Source organism: Ranitomeya imitator, chromosome 1 (assembly GCF_032444005.1).
Source record: "Ranitomeya imitator isolate aRanImi1 chromosome 1, aRanImi1.pri, whole genome shotgun sequence".
Taxonomy (NCBI): Eukaryota; Metazoa; Chordata; class Amphibia; order Anura; family Dendrobatidae; genus Ranitomeya; species Ranitomeya imitator.
The window spans coordinates 591,040,155-591,060,510 of NC_091282.1; the positions used below are offsets into that span (position 1 = coordinate 591,040,155).

The 20,356-nt window shown below is 43.8% G+C and overlaps 1 protein-coding gene and 1 long non-coding RNA gene across 3 annotated transcripts in view; both read right to left on the reverse strand.

The window, feature by feature from the left end:
- The window catches only part of PIAS4 (protein inhibitor of activated STAT 4), a 232,317-nt gene that overhangs the window by 171,562 nt on the left and 40,399 nt on the right, over positions 1–20,356 (reverse strand). The window lies entirely within an intron of this gene.
- Positions 19,825–20,136, reverse strand: LOC138680612 (uncharacterized). Its single transcript, XR_011321688.1, has 3 exons — positions 20,118–20,136; positions 19,941–20,018; positions 19,825–19,871 (listed from the first exon to the last, which is right to left on the reverse strand). It is a non-coding gene; the product is annotated as an uncharacterized lncRNA (long non-coding RNA).

The following is a 20,356-nucleotide window of genomic DNA, read 5'->3' on the forward strand; positions in this document are numbered from 1 at the left end:
AACCCAGTTAGAGACTATATCATTTATAACCACCCTCAAGCATTCTCATTTTGTGTACCAACCTCTTGTGCGGCACGGTATCAAACGCTTTGGAAAAATCGAGATATACCACGTCCAATGACTCACCGTGGTCCAGCCTATAGCTTACCTCTTCATAAAAACTGATTAGATTGGTTTGACAGGAGCGATTTCTCATAAACCCATGCTGATATGGAGTTAAACAGTTATTCTCATTGAGATAATCCAGAATAACATCCCTCAGAAACCCTTCAAATATTTTACCAACAATAGAGGTTAGACTTACTGGCCTATAATTTCCAGGTTCACTTTTAGAGCCCTTTTTGAATATTGGCACCACATTTGCTATGCGCCAGTCCTGCGGAACAGACCCCGTCGCTATAGAGTCCCTAAAAATAAGAAATAATGGTTTATCTATTACATTACTTAGTTCTCTTAGTACTCGTGGGTGTATGCCATCCGGACCCGGAGATTTATCTATTTTAATCTTATTTAGCCGGTTTGCACCTCTTCTTGGGTTAGATTGGTGACCCTTACTATAGGGTTTTCATTGTTTCTTGGGATTTCACCTAGCATTTCATTTTCCACCGTGAATACTGTGGAGAAGAAGGTGTTTAATGTGTTAGCTTTTTCCTCGTCATCAATGATGTTCATGTCTGGCGACTGGGCTGGCCAGTTCTTGAGCACCTTGATCCTTTTTTGCCTGGAGGAACTTTGTTGTAAAGATGGATGTATGAGATGGAGCACCATCCTGCTGCAGAATTGGATCCCTTTTATTATATGGTTTGGAATATAAGAGATAGCTAATACTCCTTGATATTTTAGGCTATTGATATTGCCTTCCACCTTGCAAATGTTTCGAACACCCCCATACTGAATGTAACCCCAGACCATGATCTTTCTGCAACTAAATTTAATTGTTTTCTGGATGTATTTTGGATCCATACAGGCTCCAGTAGGTCTCCTGCAGTATTTGCAGCGGCTGTGGTAAATTCTACTGAAGATTCATCAGAGAAATCCACCTTCTGCCACTTTTCCAGCGTCCATCTGTTTAGCAGGCTGTGGGACTTTGCAAATGCCACATGGTTTTTTTTATTTGCCTTTTGTTTAGAGCTGGCTTCTGGGCATAGATTAGACCATGGAGGCCTCGAATGGTACAAACTGTTCTAGATGACACAGGGACTTGAGGTGACCAGGCCGATTGGAGCTCTGCTGCAGTGGAAGAGGGGCTTGCTTTGGATTTTCTAACCAACAAATATTCCTCCTGAGCGGGGTCTGCCAGACCTGGGCTTGTCAAACATCTCCAGTCTCTTCAAATCTTTTTCTTTTTTTTTCTTTTTTTCTTTACTATTTCCTTGTACTTGACGCTGAGACACATTAAAGGTGAAGCCTCCAACCATTTGGTATTGCCACATCCATACAAGTCTGATCAAAACGTAAAATTAGCCCAATCGGTAAAGTAAGTTGCGAGAAGAGAAAAAGCAAAAAAAAAAAAAAGAAAAGACAATTGTGGGGGGTTTTCAGCCATCATTAAAAAAACGATAAAATGTGAAAAAAGTCCTATGGACCAGAACATTTTTAAGTGAAAACCCTCACATAACTATTAAATATAAAAGTAGAAACACTATATAACTCAGAAAATGGCGACAGGCTGTTTTGTTTTTTTTTTTGTTTCTAAACAACCATCTAAATGTAACGTTCTCCATTGCTTGGTACATTGTAAGGTAAAATAAATATTATTTAAAACAATAGACAAAAAAAACATGCCATTGATGGACAAATATTAAAAGAAAATAATTATGACTCTTGGAGCATTGGGAAGATAAAAAAGCACAAAAATAAAATTTTGCCCATGAGTGAAGAGTTCAGCGTGCCTCTGCTCAATTGTTATGGAAAACAGATGTCAGCCCCAAATGTTAGCCTAGGTCCAGAAAGTGAAGGTGACTCCTAAGGCTCCCTAACTAATGATGGTCGAGTGTGCTCAGCACTAGTGATGAGCGAGTATACTCGTTGCTCGGGTGATCTCAGAGTATTTCTTAGTGTTCGGAGATTAAGTTTTCGTCACCTCAGATGCATGATTTACAGCTGATAGCTTGAATACAAGGGAGATTCCCTAGCAACCAGGCAACCCCCACATGTACTCAGGCTGGCTAGCAGTTGTAAATCATGCAGCTGCGTCAACAAAAACTAAATCTCCGAGCAGTTACAAATACTCGGCAAAACCCGAGCAACGAGTAGACTCGCTCATCACTACTGAGCACTCGATCGCGCATTCGGGTGCTCGGTACTCTATAGGGCAGTGTTCCCCAACTCCGGACCTCAAGAGCCACCCAAGAGGTCTTGTTTTCAGGATTTTCTTAGTATTGTACAGGTGATAATTGCATAACCTGGACAGGCTAAACATGTGGGACTGACTGCCTGTCAATCACGGTAATGCCATAGCCATGTTGGTTACTGGCATTACTGTGATTAACCAGCTACATAGAATCAGGTCTGGAAAAGAGGAGGTGAAGCCATGTTCAGCGCATTGTACCCGGAAATAGTGTAGGAAGCGTTTCTCCTGCAGAAGGGTCAGTGTTATATAACGTTACAGTACCTGCTGGTACACACCTTTTCAGGGCAATTTAAATAGATTATATTCCCTAATAATACTGCTCATCTACAAATCGTGTAGGCGCAGTAGAGAATAGTGTTTAAAGGCATTTAGGCAGGGTTCATTACATTACAGTCCTTGGAGCGGCCACGTACAATCAGTCCTTTTTCAAAGCCAATTTAATAGATTGTATTCTCTAATAATACTGCTCTTAACTTTGTACGTAATTTAAAATGTGCAAGGCGTGCGGTAACGGACTGGGAAGTGAACATTTCTGCAGCGGCCAAGGCAACGGGAAAAGTGAAACTGTGTCTGCTGTGGGAGAACAACACACACGCACATCCATGAGACCTAGCTTAATGTCCCACTTTGCAGGGGTGAACGGGACACCGCTGGAAGCCGTAACCGTGCCAACAGATGGTCAGCTGGATTGCAGATAATACATCCGTTTCGCATCACCACCCTGTCTTCCACACGGTTTAGTCTCACTAGCCAACACTTTGGACCACATTATCCTCACCCTTATCCTCCAACCGTGTCGAGTCACAGAAAACACCGGATTACGTACTGGTAATGCTCTTTTATAGAGCCACGACAGCACCCACTTGAGAGACTTTCAGAGATAGTCATTTGGGAGGGATCACCGTGTTAAGAACTGATCTACCAAAGGAGTCAAAGTCAGATGAGGAAGAGAAGTCCAATCTATAGTGATTATAGAAGGTAGTAGGAGAAGACCAGGTTGAGGCCTTACATATCAGTTCTATTGGAACCTCCGCTCGTTCAGCCCAGGATGATGCAATCGCCCAGGTGGAATGTGCTTTTACGGTCTCAGGCGGATTCTCCCCTTTGGATGAATAGGCCAGACATATTGCATCCCGAATCCACCGAGATAAAGTACCCTTCGTGATTCCAGCTCCTTTTCTATGACCCTGGAAGGAAACAAAGAGAGCCCTGCTCTTCCTCCAGGCACTAGTCCTATCTAAATAGGCTAACATGGCTCTCCTCACATCTAATGTGTGGTATTTCTGTTCTTCTTGATTTGTAGGGTTATCATAGAAGGAAGGAAGGAAAATTTCTTGCTATCTGTGAAATTTAGTGCATACTTTGGGTAAGTATGAAGGGTCTGTCTTTAGGACAACTCTATCTGGGAATATTGACATAAAGGGAGGATCTATCGATAGTGCCTGTATGTCACTTACTCTTCTCGCTGATACTAAGGCGACAAGAAGAGCTGTCTTGAGGGAGACATGTTTTATGTAAGCTGAATGTAGTGGCTCAAAAGGGCGGTCTGTTAGAGCTTCAAGTACTAAATTAACATCCCAAGGTGGTACATGGGGAATTCGAACTGTCTCTGACCTCTGGCATGCTGCAACAACCTGGCTACCCACTTATTACCTGCAATATCGTGACCATATAAAGCACCCAGCGCAGAAATGTGTACTTTTAAGGTACTGACTGCCAGGCCTAAATCGCGCCCTTTTTGAAGAAATTCTAAAATCATAGGAATATGAATTTCATTTGACAGGGCCGTCGGGTAGAGGTTTAGAAATTTTTTCCACACTCTTGCATAGATGGAGGTAGTGGATCTTTTTCTACTTAATAGCAGAGTGTCAATCACTTTGTTTGAAAACCCTCTCATCTTTAGCAGCTGCCTCTCAAATTCCAGGCTGTGAACCGTAGACCCTTCACATGAAGGTGGTTGAAGGGGCCCTGGAAAAGAAGATCCTGATCCTCCGGGTGGATCCAAGGGTCTGAGATTGACATGGCTCTCAGCCAGGAAAACCATGGCCTCTTGGGCCAGAATGGAGCTATTAAGATCACGTTTGCTCTGTCCTCCCTTATCTTCCTGATTACTGTTGGAAGTAGTATCAACGGGGGAAAGGCATATGCCTTCTGGAATACCCACGGCACTTGTAGGGCGTCGAAGATATCTGGATTGTCGGATCGGAACAATGAGGCGAACTTTTTGACTTGCCTGTTGTGCTTGTCGCAAAAGGGTCTATCTCGGGAGTACCCCATTTTTTTACTATCATGAAAAAGATACGACGACTTAGAACCCATTCTCCTTGGTGGAGGGTGTGGCGACTGAGGAAATCTGCCCTCGAATTGTCGATTCCTCTCACATGCAGTGCTGATAGGGATAGAAGGTGCTCCTCTGCTATGGCTAAAATGTCGTCGGCTATAGACACGAGAGCTTCTGATCTTGTTCCTCCTTGGTGGTTTATATATGCAACTGCTGTCATGTTGTCTGAAAGGATTCTTGTATGCGTTCCATATAGCTGCGGAAGAAATTTAGATAAGGCATGATAGATAGCCTTCAGCTCTTTTTTATTAGAAGAATCATCCGATTCTCTAAGACACCACAGACCTTGCACTATTTGATCTTTTAAGTGTACTCCCCAACCACTAGGACTGGCATCAGTGAAAATAGTTTTGGAAGGTTTAACCACCCAGGGAACCCCACTGGTAAAATGATCCGGATCTAACCACCAGGTGAGAGATTGTAACACGTCTGTTGGTAAAGAAATACGACTATCTAACCGGCCCTGTAATCTTTCTTCCTCCTGAAGTATTGTATACTGTAATTTTCTACTATGGAATTGGGCCCACGGAACAGCTGGAATACAAGATGTGAAGGAACCAAGAAGGGAAATACCTTCTCTTAGGGAAATTAGGGGGTTGTTAATCACTGATTGTACCTGGTTTATGATTGCTATTTGTTTAGACTCGGGAAGAAAGCACATTTGATTTATAGAATCTAGAATAATTCCTAAAAATTGTTGATGAGTTGTGGGGGACAATCTAGATTTTTCCCAATTTACTAACCACCCTAATTCCTGTAGGGACGAAATTGAATCAGATAAACACTGAGGACATTGAGAAAGGGAGTTCCCTACTATCAAAAGGTCATCTAAATATGGTATTATGAGGGTGTCTTAACCTCAAATATGACATTACCTCTGACAGTTTTGTGAAAACTCTAGGGGCTATATCCAAAGGGCATTGCTGTGTATTGATAATGCCGTATTTGACCTTTGATCATAACTGCCACCCGTAGATATTGTTGATGCTCACTGAAGATTGGAAGATGGTAATATAAAGCTGTGCCCCATATACAATGCTCTGTACCGTTCATTATTGCCCCATAGATGTGCCATATAAAGCTGTGCCCCATATACAATGCTCTGCACCGTTCATTATTGATCCATATAAAGATGTGCCCCATATACAATGCTCTGCACCGTTCATTATTGCTCCATAGATGTGCCATATAAAGATGTGCCCCATATACAATGCTCTGCACCGTTCATTATTGCCCCATAGATGTGCCATATAAAGCTGTGCCCCATATATAATGCTGCTGCTGCAATTAAAAAAAAAAAAAAATGACATACTCACCTCTCTTGCTGCCTGCAGCTCCTCAGCGTCCCGTCTCGGCGTCTCTCCGCACAGACTGTTCAGGCAGAGGGCGGCGCACACACTAGTACGTCATCGCGCCCTCTGACCTGAACAGTCAGAGCAAGATGACGAGAAGACGGAGCGGCGCCCGGCGGGTGGAACGTGGACAGGTAAATATGAGCTACTCACCTGCTCCGGCGTCCCAGGCTCCTTCTCCCAGACAGATGGTCTCCGGGTGCCACAGCCTCTTCCTCTGTCAGCAGCAGTCACCGTTACCGCTCATTAGAGGAATGAATATGTGGCTCCACACCTATGGAAGTGGAGTCCATATTCATAACTTTAATGAGCGGTCCCACGTGACTGCTGAAAAGGGGAAGAGCTGTGGCACCCGAAGACCATGGGACAGGCAGGGACAACGCTAGGAGCCCCGGAAGCAGGTGAGTATACGACAGTCCTCTCTACCCCTCACCCGCTGACCGTGATTCGAGTATAAGCCGAGAGAAGCACTTTCAGCCCAAAAATTTGGGCTGAAAATCTCGGCTTATACTCGAGTATATACGGTAATCCCCTTATCTCCATCCTGATACACATGGCTTTCTCATCCCCATCCTGGTATGCATGCCCCCCCGTCCCTATCCTGGTGTGCATGGCCCCCTCATCCTGGTATGCACGACTCTTCATCCCTAGCCTGGTATGAATGTCCCCCTTATATGTAGCCTAGTAGGCATGGCCCTCTCATCCCTATTCTGGCAGGAATGATTACCCTTTATCCCTATCCTAGTATTCAGGGCTCCAATTTGGTCTTAGTGTGCATGGCCCCATCCCTATCCTGGTATGCAGGGCCCCATTAGTAACCTGTTATGATTGTTCCCCATCCCAGTCCGAGTATGCATGGCTCCATCAGAACATAAAAAAAAGGGAAAGAAACACACATTACACTTACCTTGAAAGCACCTTGTACCGACGCCAGCAGTTACCTTATGCTTGTAAGCATGGCAGGGACATCATGCGCTGCTTGCAAGCTGAAGAGCAGCTGATGGATTGCAGCAAATATATATTACTCTTTAGCAGCGGGCATAGAAGTTAGCTGCAGCAGCTGCCTCTATGACCCACTGCTCTGCCGATACCGCAGCCCCACCTCCCCACTACTTTCAGAGCTGGTACATCTGGACTATAAGATGCACCCCCCCACCCCCATTTGCCTCCATGTTTTTGGAGGAAAAAAGTGTGTCTTATAGTCCAAAAAATACGGTAATTTGCAACCTGTGCCGTACCAAGCTCAGTAGGGGCCAGACCGCCAACAGCCTGACCACCACCAGCATGCTCAGGCACATGTCATCCAAGCACCCGACTAGATGGGCCGAATGCCTGGGCCTACAATCTGTCTGCGGGTGTCACTGTGGTCTCTTCCCCTGTACTACGTGCTGCCAATCTACTGTCCATGACCCAAACGTGGATGCTTCCTCCACATTGGCAAGCACCAGCAGCAACCACGTCCACTTCCTTGACCCAGCACAGCATGTGACAAAATCACTGGAAAGATACTAGAATGAAGATGTGTTTCACTGAGTCTATTTGCTTCAGTGATATGAAACCTAGAAATTTGCTCCAGCACACTGTGTTGAGCGGGGTTAATTGGCCATTTCAAGGACTGGGTTTTTCTGAACATCCATAGAGTAGGTAGGAGATTGTTCACCATATTGCCACCCCATGGTGTGGTTTGGGATATAGCCAGCCTTTGAGTCATTAGGTGTTCAGTAGGCCTAGAGACCAACTCCAGCTCTGTGTGTCTTGATAAGGGAAGTTGAACAACTGTGTGTTTTCGTAATTCTGAGCGGGAGGATACCCGAAGCTGAACAGGCTGTATACCATTTTGTTTTGTTTTAACCCCTTCACGACATGTGCCGTACTAGTACTACGCATGTCATGTCTCCCCCTTTGATGTGGGCTCCGACGGTGAGCCCACATCAAAGTCGCGACATGTCAGCTGTTTTGTACAGCTGATATGTGCGCGCAATAGTGGCGGGTGAATCGTGGTTTCCTGTATTAACCTGTTAAATGCCGTTGTCAAACGCTGACAGCGGCATTTAACTACCGCTTCCGGCCGCAAGTAAGCGCATCGCCGACCCCCGTCACATGATCAGGGGTCGGCAATGTGTCAGGACAGTAACCATAGAGGTCCTTGAGACCTCTATGGTTACTGATGCCGGCCTGCAGTGAGCGCCACCCTGTGGTCAGCGCTCATAGCAAGCCTGATTTTCAGCTACATAGCAGCGATCTGATAATCGCTGCTATGTAGCAGAGCCAATCAGGCTATGCCAACTTCTAGCCTCCCATGGAGGCTATTGAAGCATGGCACAAGTTAAAAATAAATGTTTTTAAAAATATGAAAAATATAAAAGTAGAATTAGACTTACCGGTAATTCGGTTTCTAGGAACCTTCCACAACAGCAGTATCAGAGGATGTCTCCCCGCCCTAATAGGGGACAGGAAACAGAGGTTAAATACCCTCCCCTTCCTGCAACCACCAGTGTTTTTTCTGGACACAGTAGCATGCATAATTACCACTTAAGTGCAGGAATCATCCAATAAGAATATCAGATAGGGAGGGAAATTAGTGCTGTCGTGGAAGGTTCCTAGAAGCCGAATTACCAGTAAGTCTAATTCTACTTTCTCCAGCCACCTTCCACGACAGCAGTATCGGAGTGATACCAACAGCTAATTTCTTTAGGGAGGGATAACTGCCTGCAGAACAAATCTGCCAAACAATAGGTCCCTGTTGTGAATTCTGTGGCTGAATTCACTCCTGTGGTCACAAGTGGTACTGCAGCTTCTGAGCTTCCTCCCTCAGGTGTTCTGGTGAGCTCGTTAACTGCTTCATTACTTAACTCCGCCTGATGCTGCTATCCTTGCTCCTTGTCAATGTTTCAGTGTTGGATCTGAGCTTCTCCTGATTGTTCCTGTGACCTGCTGCTCTGTATAGCTAAGTGCCTTTTGCTTTTTTGTTGCTTTTTTTCTGTCCAGCTTGTCTTTTGTTTTGCTGGAAGCTCTGAGACGCAAAGGGTGTACCGCCGTGCCGTTAGTTCGGCACGGTGGGTTTTTTTTGCCCCCTTTGCGTGGTTTTGCTTTAGGGTTTTTTGTAGACTGCAAAGTTCGCTTTACTGTCCTCGCTCTGTCCTAGAATATCGGGCCCCACTTTGCTGAATCTATTTCATCCCTACGTTTTGTCTTTCATCTTACTCACAGTCATTATATGTGGGGGGCTGCCTTTTCCTTTGGGGAATTTCTCTGGGGCAAGTCAGGCCTATTTTTCTATCTTCAGGCTAGCTAGTTTCTTAGGCTGTGCCGAGTTGCCTAGGTAGTTGTTAGGCGCAATCCACAGCCGCTTTTAGTTGTGTTTAGGATAGGATCAGGTGTGCAGTCTACAGAGTTTCCACGTCTCAGAGCTCGTTCTTGTATTTTTGGGTATTTGTCAGATCACTGTGTGCGCTCTGATCGCTAAGCACACTGTGTTTCTGGATTGCCTTCATAACACCTGTCATTAGCAAACATAACAGGTCCCTATTGAAATTTAGCCTGTAATGCCTGGTGAATGTATGGATTGACGACAAGGTGGCAGCTCTGCATATCTGCTCAGACGATGCGTTCCCTTTCTCTGCCCAGGACGTCGAGACTGAACGGGTGGAGTGAGCTTTCAGCGATGCCAGGGGAGCAATTTCCCGGGTTGAATATGCAAGACAGATGGCCTGTTTGATCTAGTTAGCGATCGTACTTTTAGCCGCTTTCTTGCCTTTACTCCGTCCTGACCACTGGACGAAAAAGTTTTGGTCTATCCTCCAACTCTCCGTTTGTTGGAGGTAGAAGAGGACCACCCTGCGGACATCCAGGGTGTGAAAGGCTTCTTCCTTCGGATTAGAGAGATTTGGACAGAATGAGGGTAGGACAATATCTTGACTTCTGTGGAAGTCTGAGACTACCTTAGGCAAAAAGGCAGGGTCTAGCTTAAGGATTATGCTTTCCATGGTTATGGTTAGGTATGGCTCCTGAACTGATAAAGCCTGTAACTCTCCTATATGCTTAGCGGTAGTAATTGCTACTAGGAAGACAGTCTTGAGGGTCAGGATTTTTAAGCTGATGGCTGATAAGGGCTCAAAGGGGTCCCTGGTCAGACTATTTAGTACAAGGTTCAAATCCCAAGGAGGGGTCTGGACCTGGAGCCTAGGAGGAATCCTAGTCGCAGATGTCATGAAACGTTTAACCCAACGGTGGCCTGCTAAATCCTGATCAAAAAGGAACCTAGTGTCGACACCTGAACTTTTAAGATGCTAGGTAAGAGCCCTAACTCCAGTCCCTTTTGGAGAAATTCTAATATTTGAGCGATGGTGGGATGTAATGTATCAGGTTTGTTTGGGGCACACCAGGATGATTTTTTTTCCAAACCTTACCATAGATGGCGTTAGTTATTGGTTTCCTACTTTTTTGTAGGGTTTGAATTATGTCATCTGATAGACATCTAGCTCTCAGAATCTCGGCCTCAGTAACCAGGCTGCCAGCTTCAGCCTGTGTAGGTCTGGGGTGAAGCAGTGGTCCCTGCTGAAGAAGGTCTTGTATCTGAAGTAGAAGTATTGGGCCTTCCAGAGACATGTCTGTTAGTACGCCGTACCAGCTTCTTCCTGGCCTCATCGGTGCTACAAGAATTGTTGTGAATTGATCCGCCCGGATCTTCTGTAACGTTCTTGGCAACATGGGAATTGGTGGGAAGGCGTATGCCAGAGCAAACTTCCAAGGATATTTTTTATTGTCAGTTTTGGGGTTGGAAGTAGAACCCTCATTCTCCCAAATGTCCTCTGAACCCGAGGTATGGATCTCGCCCGAGTCAGAGTCAGAAACAGTAGGAGCCATCTTCCTATTCTTAGGAGGAGGAGGCTGTGGTGTTGGGGCCTAAGACAGGGCCGCCATGGAGGACTGGACCTCCTCTTTGATGAGGAGCCCTGCATCAAAGCGCGGTACCTGACCTCGGAAGTACTATCCCGTCTGAGGTCAGAAAGAGGTTAGAGTAACAGTGCTCCGATCACCGGCCACGGCAGCACTATCTGAGAACCTCTTAATGCCCCATAGGGGACAGGAAAAACACTGGTGGCTGCAGGAAGGGGAGGGTATTTAACCTCTCTGTTTCCTGTCCCCTATTAGGGCGGGGAGACATCCTCAGATTCTGCTGTCGTGGAAGGTGACTGGAGAAAAAAAAATATAAAAGTTTAAACACCCCCCTTTCGCCCCATCCTAAATAAAACAATTAAAAAAAAAAAAATCAAACCTACATATATTTGTTATCGCCGCGTTCAGAGTCGCCCGTTCTATCAATAAAAAAAAGCATTAACCTGATCGCTAAACAGCGTAGCGAGAAACAAAATCGAAACACATTAAAATGCAATAACGGGCGATCAAAAGAACGAATTTTCACAAAAGTGGTATCATTAAAAACGCCAGCTCGGCACGCAAAAAATAAGCCCTCACCTGACCCCAGATCACAAAAAAATGGAGATGCTACAGGTATCGGAAAATGGTGCTTTTTTTTTTTTTTTTTTTAGCAAAGTTTAGAATTTTTTTTCACAACTTAGGTAAAAAATAACCTAGACATGTTTGGTGTCTATGAACTTGTAATGACCTGGAGAATCATAATATAAGGTCAGTTTTAGCATTTAGTGAAGATAGAAAAAAAAAAACCCACAAAAAACAAGTGTGGGATTGCACTTTTTTTGAAATTTCACCACACTTGGAATTTTTGTCCCGTTTTCTAGTACAAGACATGGTACAACCAATGGTGTCGTTCAAAAGTACAACTCATACCGCAAAAAATAAGCCCTCACATGGCCATATTGACGGAAAAAATAAAAAAAAGTTATGGCTCTGGGAAGGAGGGGAGCGAAAAAAAAAAATGCAAAAAAGAGAAAGGGCCACGGCGGGAAGGGGTTATTGTTTTACCAGATGGGCCAGGTTAATTTTTACTTTGCACTGGTTTATGTAGCTTGTTTATAATAAAACTATACTGATCATGCGGCAGTTACGTAGTATAAAGATCAAGAATCATTTACACAATGATGAGATAAAAAATACTTTTATTTAAATATAGATTACGGTACATTTTTTTTTCCAAAACACATTATAAAAAGGTGCCTCACAGCATATCACATAAACTGGGAAGAACAGCTAAAGCAGTTATAACCGAAATGTTGGTAAGTGTATGCTTTAAGAACGACCAAAAAAGTATATACTACAAAAACAGGGAAAATAATAAACTGTGTAACATGTAATTCCCTTAAAAATATATTTTATTATATAAACATTAAAAATACCTAATCCCAGTGAAATACCAAAACAGATTTGTACCGTACCAATAGCCTAGCAGTATCCCTGCACTTTGCTGCTATCCCTTCCTAACAGTGGAGGTTGGCACCCTGATAGAAGCGATTTTTTTGGCGCCCCCACTCCGCGGGCTGTCCCCAACTAGCGATGAAAGGAAAGTGCTTAATTATCTACAAAAAGGGTTCAGTACGGAAATAACATTCCCCAAACATGTATTGCTAATATCACAAGATAAACCATAGCGAATAATGCAATGGCGTATAGCCATACAGAATCCTAGGTGATATTGACTATATCAAAAGGACTCCAAATATCATGAACAGAGGGGAAGTAACAAAATAAAATGATTAAACAATAAATAGCCTGGTTCAAATCATGATAAATAACCCATCATAGCTCACATCCGTAACTACAAACAATGGCAGCCTTGTGAACATTCATGGGTGATACAAAAGAAAGCACAGAAGGATGTTAACCCAAAAGAACTTAGCTTCCAGCCAATAGCCCCAGGCTCAAGGCTAGGCTATTGGTACGGTACAGATCTATTTCGATATTTCACTGGGATTAGGTATTTTTAATGTTTATATAATAAAATATATTTTTAAGGGGATTACATGTTACTAAGTGTATGCTTTGAAATAAAAATATGCCATATCATAAATCAAGTTTCTTAATTAGGAGACCATATGGCCATAAGATGTCGTATCTGGTAAAATTGGGGAATTAGTTAGCTGTATTTTACACCAGATTGCATCCCCAGGTCTAATTACTGTATTTTCTGGCGTATAAGACTGCATTCTAGCCCCTGAAAATCTTCCTCAAAAGTCGGATATCGTCTTATAGGGTGGGTGCGGAGCAATCTGTGGTCGCCGTATATGGTGTGGGGAGCGGTCCCGATCACGAGGTAAGGGGTCGCCTCACCAGGAAGAGGTATGGTAAAAAAAATAGTGGCGCTGTGCCAGAAAAACACGACTCTTTCACCCATCTGGCCCACCCTTGTATACTATTACCTTCTCTGCATTTCTAGCAAACTTGAAAGAATCAAGTTTCGTTAAAACCAAGAACACCATTGTGAAAGTCTCAATAAGTGATTTGTCACATGACCCTCTTCTCATTGGAAAATATAAAGTATACAGTACAGACCAAAAGTTTGGACACCTCATTTTTCTGTATTTTCATGACTATGAAAATTGTATAGTCACATTGAAGACATCAAAACTATGAATTAACACATGTGGAATTATATACTTAACAAAAAAGTGTGAAACAACTGAAAATATGTCTTATATTCTAGGTTCTTCAAAGTAGCCACCTTTTCCTTTGATGACTGCTTTGCACACTCTTGGCATTCTCTTGATGAGCTTCAAGAGGTAGTCACCGGAAATGGTTTTAATTTCACAGGTGTGCCCTGTCGGGTTTAGTAAGTGGGATTTCTTGCCTTATAAATGGGGTTGGGACCATCAGTTGTGTTGAGCAGAAGTCTGGTGGATACACAGCTGATAGTCCTACTGAATAGACTGTTAGAATTTTTATTATGGCAAGAAAAAAGCAGCTAAGTAAAGAAAAACGAGTGGCCATCATTACTTTAAGAAATGAAGGTCAGTCTGCCCCAAAAATTTGGAAAACTTTGAAAGTGTTCCCAAGTGCAGTTGCAAAAACCATCAAGCGCTATAAAGAAACTGGCTCACATGAGGACCGCCCCAGGAAAGGAAGACCAAGAGTCACCTCTGCTTCTGAGGATAAGTTTATCCGAGTCACCAGCCTCAGAAATCGCAGGTTAACATCAGCTCAGATTAGAGACCAGGTCAATGCCACACAAAGTTCTAGCACCAGACACATCTCTACAACAACTGTTAGGAGGAGACTTTGTGCAGCAAGCATTCATGGTAAAATAGCTGCCAGGAAACCACTGCTAAGGACAGGCAACAAGTAGAAAAGACTTGTTTGGGCTAAAGAACACAAGGAATGGACATTAGACCAGTGGAAATCTGTGCTTTGATCTGACGAGTCCAAATTTTAGATCTTTGTTTCCAATCACAGTGTCTTTGTGCGACGCAGAAAAGGTGGACGGATGGACTCTACATGCCTGGTTCCCACAGTGAAGCATGGAGGAGGTGCTTTGCTGGTAACACTGTTGGGGATTTATTCAAAATTGAAGGCATACTGAACCAGCATGGCTACCACAGCATCTTGCAGCGGCCTGCTATTCCATCCGGTTTGCGTTTAGTTGGCCCATCATTTATTTTTCAACAGGACAATGACCCCAAACACACCTCCAGGCTGTGTAAGGGCTATTTGACCAAGAAGGAGAGTGATGGGGTGCTACGCCAGATGACCCGATCTCCACAGTCACCAGACCTGAACCCAATCGAGATGGTTTGGGGTGAACAGGACCGCAGAGTGAAGGCAATAATAATAATCATTTTTATTTATATAGCGCCAACATATTCCGCAGCACTTTACAATTAAGCGGGGACATGTACAGACAATAAATTCAGTACAAGTTAAGACAATTTAAACAGTGACATTAAGGCCATGTGCACACGTTCAGGTTTTTTCGCTAAACCGCTATAAAAACTCATTAAAAACGCATACATTATGCATTCTATCATTTAGAATGCATTCTGCATGTTTTGTGCACATGGATGCGTTTTTTTCCGCGAAAAAAATGCATTGCGGTAAAAAAAATGAGCATGTTCATTATTTTTGCGGATTTTCCGCGTTTTTCCCGCAATTCTATATATTTGGGGGAAAACGCACAAAAAAACGCATCAAAAACGTGTCAAAATCGCGGTAAAAACGCATGCGGATTTCTGGCAGAAATGTCCAGTTTTTGTCAGGAAAATTTCTGCAAGAAATCCTGACGTGTGCACATACCCTTAGGGTGAGGTCCCTGCTCGCAAGCTTACAATCTACAAGGAAATGGGGGGACACAATAGGTGAAAAGTGCTTGTTATTTCAGGTCTGGCAATTATAATAAATAGGGATTTTCATATAATGCTGCATGATCCGGTCATCAGCCCGTGTGTTTAAGTGCAATAGTCAAGTATCAAGTGCAGTTATCGTGTGCATGGAGGGTGTGGAGACAGATGAATAGTAGGGTGCAGATTCACATGTAGATAATATTTGGACAGAGGGAACAAGGCAAAGTTAGTTTACTGAGTAGTTGATGTGGTAGGCTTGTTTGAAGAGATGGGTTTTTAAAGCGCGCTTGAATAGGTCAGGGCTAGGTATCAGTCTGATCGTCTGGGGAAGTGCATTCCAGAGAACTGGCGCAGCACGAGAGAAATCTTGGAGACGGAGGTGCGAGGCTCGGATTACGGGGGATGTTAGTCTCAGGTCATTTGTAGAACGGAGGGCACGTGTAGGGCAATAGACGGAGATGAGAGAGGAGATATAAGGCGATGCAGAACTGTGGAGAGCTTTGTGGGTGAGAGATGAGTTTATACTGGACCCTGAAGCGAATGGGTAGCCAGTGTAATGAATGGGACAAGATGGAGGCATCGGTGAAGCGGCTGGACAGAAATATGACCCTGGCTGCCGCATTCAAGATGGATTGGAGGAGAAAGTTTAGAAAGAGGGAGACCGATCAGAAGAGAGATGCAGTAGTCCAGACAAGAATGAATAAGAGCAACATTAAGAGTCCTAGTAGTTTTGAAGGTGAGAAAAGGTCGGATTCTGGAGATGTTTTTAAGATGCAGGTGACAGGAGCGAGTGAGGGATCAGATATAGGGAGTAAAGGAAAGTTCGGTGTCAAATATGACCCCAACACAGCGGGCATGCTGTTTGGGAGTTATGGTTGAACCCTCCAGGGCAATTTCGATGTTGGGTAGAGTGAGGTTAGTAGAAGGGAGAAACACAAGTAGTTCGGTTTTGGAGAGATTTAGTTTCAGATAGAGAGAGGACATGATGTTAGAGACAGCAGACAGACAATCATTGGTATTTTGAATTAGGGTAGGGGTGATGTCGGGGGAAGAAGTGTATAATTGGGTGTCGTCAGCATAGAGATGGTACTGGAACCCAAATCTGCTGATTGTTTGTCCAATAGAGGCAGTGTATAGAGAGAAGAGGAGGGGGCCGAGGACTGAGCCCTGCGGAACCCCGATAGTAAGGGGACGAGGAGAGGATGAGGAGCCGGCAAAAGATACAGTGTAGGAGCGGTCAGAGAGGTAGGAGGAGAACCAGGCTGTGTCCTTGAGTCCTATGGAGCAGAGCATAGTGAGAAGGAGCTGGTGATCCTCAGTATCAAATGTGGCAGATAGATCCAGGAGAATCAGCAGAGAGCAATGACCTTTGGATTTAGCTGTTATTAGATCATTAGAGACTTTAGTGAGGGCAGTTTCAGTGGAGTGTAAAGAGCGGAAACCAGATTGTAAGGGGTCAAGAAGAGAGTTATCCGAGAGATAGCGGATTAGACGGGAGTGGACCAAGCGTTAAAGGAGTTTAGAGATGAAGGAAAGGTTAGAGACAGGTCTGTAGTTAGCCGTGCAGTTCTGGTCCAGGGATGGCTTTTAAGTAAAGGGGTAATGATGGCATATTTAAATGAGGAGGGAAAGATGCCTGAGAAAAGAGAGAGGTTAAATATTTTAGTCAGGTGAGTGGAGACCACTGGTGAGAGAGACTGCAGGAGAGGTGAAGGAATGGGGTCACTATTGCAGGTTGTAGGCCGAGCAGAAGTGAGGAGCTTGGAAACTTCTTCTTCTGAAACAGGCTCAAAGATGTCTAATGAGCTTGAGGTGCGGCAGGGAAGGGGATCCAGGCACTGAGGAGATTGGGCTGAGATATCCTGATGGATGCGGTTGATTTTTTTCTAGGAAAAAAGTGGCCAGATCCTCACCACTAAGATTGGAGATGGGGGCCTGTACTTTAGGTTTCAGGAGGGAGTTTAAGGTTTCAAAAAGTCATTTTGGGTTGTTGGATAGTGAGGTGATGAGGGTGGTGAAGTAGGATTGTTTGGCCAGAGAAAGGGCAGAGTTATAGGTTTTGAGCATGAACTTATAGTGGATGAAGTCTTCTGCTAAGAGATTTTCTCCACTGCCGCTCTGCACACCTTGAGCAACGCTGAAGAAAGCGTGTTTGCATAGTGTGCCAGGGCTGCCGTTGTCTGTGTCGGGTCTTTCTGAGTGTAGAAAGTGCTGCTTCATCCAGGGCATTCTTCAGTGTAATATTGAAGTGTGACAATGCTAAGTCTGGACAGGAGAGTGAGGAGATGGGGGCTAAAGATGTGTGGAGGTTGTCCATAAGCTGCTGTGTATTAATGGTACGTGTATTCTGATAAGTGCGGTAAGTGGGGGTGTCCCGGGGGAGGAGACAATTCTTCACAGAGAAGGAAAGAAGGTTGTGGTCCGAGGGCGGGAGAGTGGAGTTAGTAAAGTCGTGCAGCGATCCGGGACGGGAGAAAACCAGGTCCAGAGTATTCCCGTCCTCATGCGTAGGAGAATTAGTAAACTGTGAGAGGTTGAATGAAGAAGTTAGAGAGAGAAGATGAGAGGCAGATTGGGAGAGGGGATCATTGATGGGGATGTTAAAGTCTCCCATTATGAGGGTGGGGATGTCACAGGATAGAAAGTGAGTAAGCCAGGTGGCAAAGTGGTCTAGAAACAGGCGGGAGGAGCCTGGAGGGCGATAAACAACCGCCACCCGCAAGGGGAAGAGTCTGACGGCATGGACTTCAAAGGAAGGAAATGTAAGTGAGGGAACCGGGGGGATGACCTGGAAAGCACATTGTGATGAAAGGAGTACACCAACACCTCCACCCTGTCTGTTCTCAGGTCTGGTGGTATGTAAAAATTTCAGCCCACCAAACGAGAGTGCGGCAGCGGCGGTGGGGTCTGAGTGCTGGATCCAGGTTTCTGTAATAGCCAGAAGGTTAAGGGAATTAGAGAGGAAAAGATTGTGAATGTAAGTTGGTTTGTTACACACAGACCGTGCATTCCAGAGAGCACAGTGGAAAGCAATAGGAGAAGGCATGCACTGAACGTTAATAAGATTAGCTGGGTTTCTATGTGTAGCTGGAGGAGAGTAATGTATGCTGGTGGAGGGAGGTCCAGGGTTTGGGGAGATGTCACCTGCAACTAGTAGAAGGAGAAAAAACAGAAAGAGCAGGTGGTGGGATGATTTGTATGAACATGATCCTAAATTTGCTAGAGAGATTAAGTTGATTTTAGAGGATGCTAAAGATAAACAGATTATTGATCAGGATCTGTATGATTTTCTTATAATTAAATTTCCTATGGCCCCTGTGATATATATCCTGCCAAAAATACATAAGTCTCTCGTGCATCCTCCGGGTAGGCCAATTGTTTCAGGTAGTGATTCAATTTTTTTCTAACATAGGGGTTTTCCTTGATAAGATACTTAACCCCATTGCTGGTAGTGCGGAGTCCTTCTTACGTGATACAACTGATTTTCTTGAAAAAAATAATGAAATTAGCATAGTGGGAGAAGTGATTTTGGCGTCTTGACGTCACATCTCTTTATACTTCAATTGACCACAAACGAGGACTTGAAGCAATTAATAAGAAATTGTTATCTACACAGTATTCTCCAGATGCAAGGGAGTTCATAGTACAACTTTTGAGGTTGGTGCCAACTAAAAATTATTTTTTGTTTGGGGATTCTTTTTATTTGCAATTACGCAAAACCGCCATGGGTGCCAACATGGCGCCCGCGAATGCAAATGTTGTTATGAGTGTCCTTGAGGAGGACTTCGTCTATGTGTCCCACCACTTCGGCCTTGTAGCCGCGTGGTGGAGATACATAGACGACGTCTTCCTCATTTCGACTGGAACTGAAGATTTGCTCCATGATTTCCATAAGTATCTTAACACAATTGATGACACAATTCAGTTAACCCTTGTTCACTCAAAAACAGATATACAGTTTTTACATGTTAACGTAAAGTTTGAGGCAAATAAATTGACTACTCAATTTTGATCTGTCGGTTTGATATACAGTTATCTGTTGTCCTTTGATATCCAGCAGCCGAAAAAAATGAAAGAATCGATACCATATAGTCAGCTTATGCGTATTTAGAGAATTTAGAGTGATGAGAATTCACTGAAAAATTCTTTACAAAGGCTTATGAAAAGATTTTCGGATAGAGGCTATCCTCAAAATTTGTTGCAAACCCAAAAAAATAAAGTAGATGAATTGAAACGGGAAGATTTGTTTCATAAAAAATTGAAAGCTAAGGATTTGAACCGTATCCCTTTTGTAACATCCTACTGTGAGGAGAGTGGTAGAATTGCCAACATTATAACTAAGCACTGGGGGATGTTACACAAATGTTTACCACAAGTATCTGAATTTTCCAGGCCACCATTGTTTTCCTATAAACGGAATCGAACCATAGCATCAACTCTGGTCAGGTCGGATATTGGATCGTTTAAAAAATCTAATCAACTGACCTCTACGGGACAGACCAGGAAGGGATGTTTTCCCTGTCTTTCTTGTGTTAACTGTTGCCTGATGCTAAAGGGTTCTTGTTTTACCCATCCTGTAACCAATGAAGAGTTTAAGATACGGCATTTTCTGACGTGTGACTCAGAATTTGTGGTATACTTACTAGAATGCCCTTGTCACTTATGGTATGTGGGTGAAACCAGTTGTGATTTTAAGACAAGAATCAACCAACACCGGCATACTATAAGAAAAAAACGCTTGGATCTACCAGTTTCCAAACATTTTTCAGAGAAAATGCATACTGAGAAGCAAATGCGTTTTCGCATAATTGATACTATACCTGTTCAGAGGAGAGGAGGTGACCGTATTAGATTATTAAAAAGGAGGGAATTGGAATGGATAACGAGACTGAATACTCTTAAACCGTATGGTCTGAATGTAGATTTTAAATTGAATCAGCTTCTGCAACATACAATGTTAGTTCTTTCTCCTGTATGTTTTTAATATATACATGAGGATCCTTTTGGATTGATGTATTTTTTCTCTTTTTTGATCCAGGTGTCCCATTGTATGAAGCGG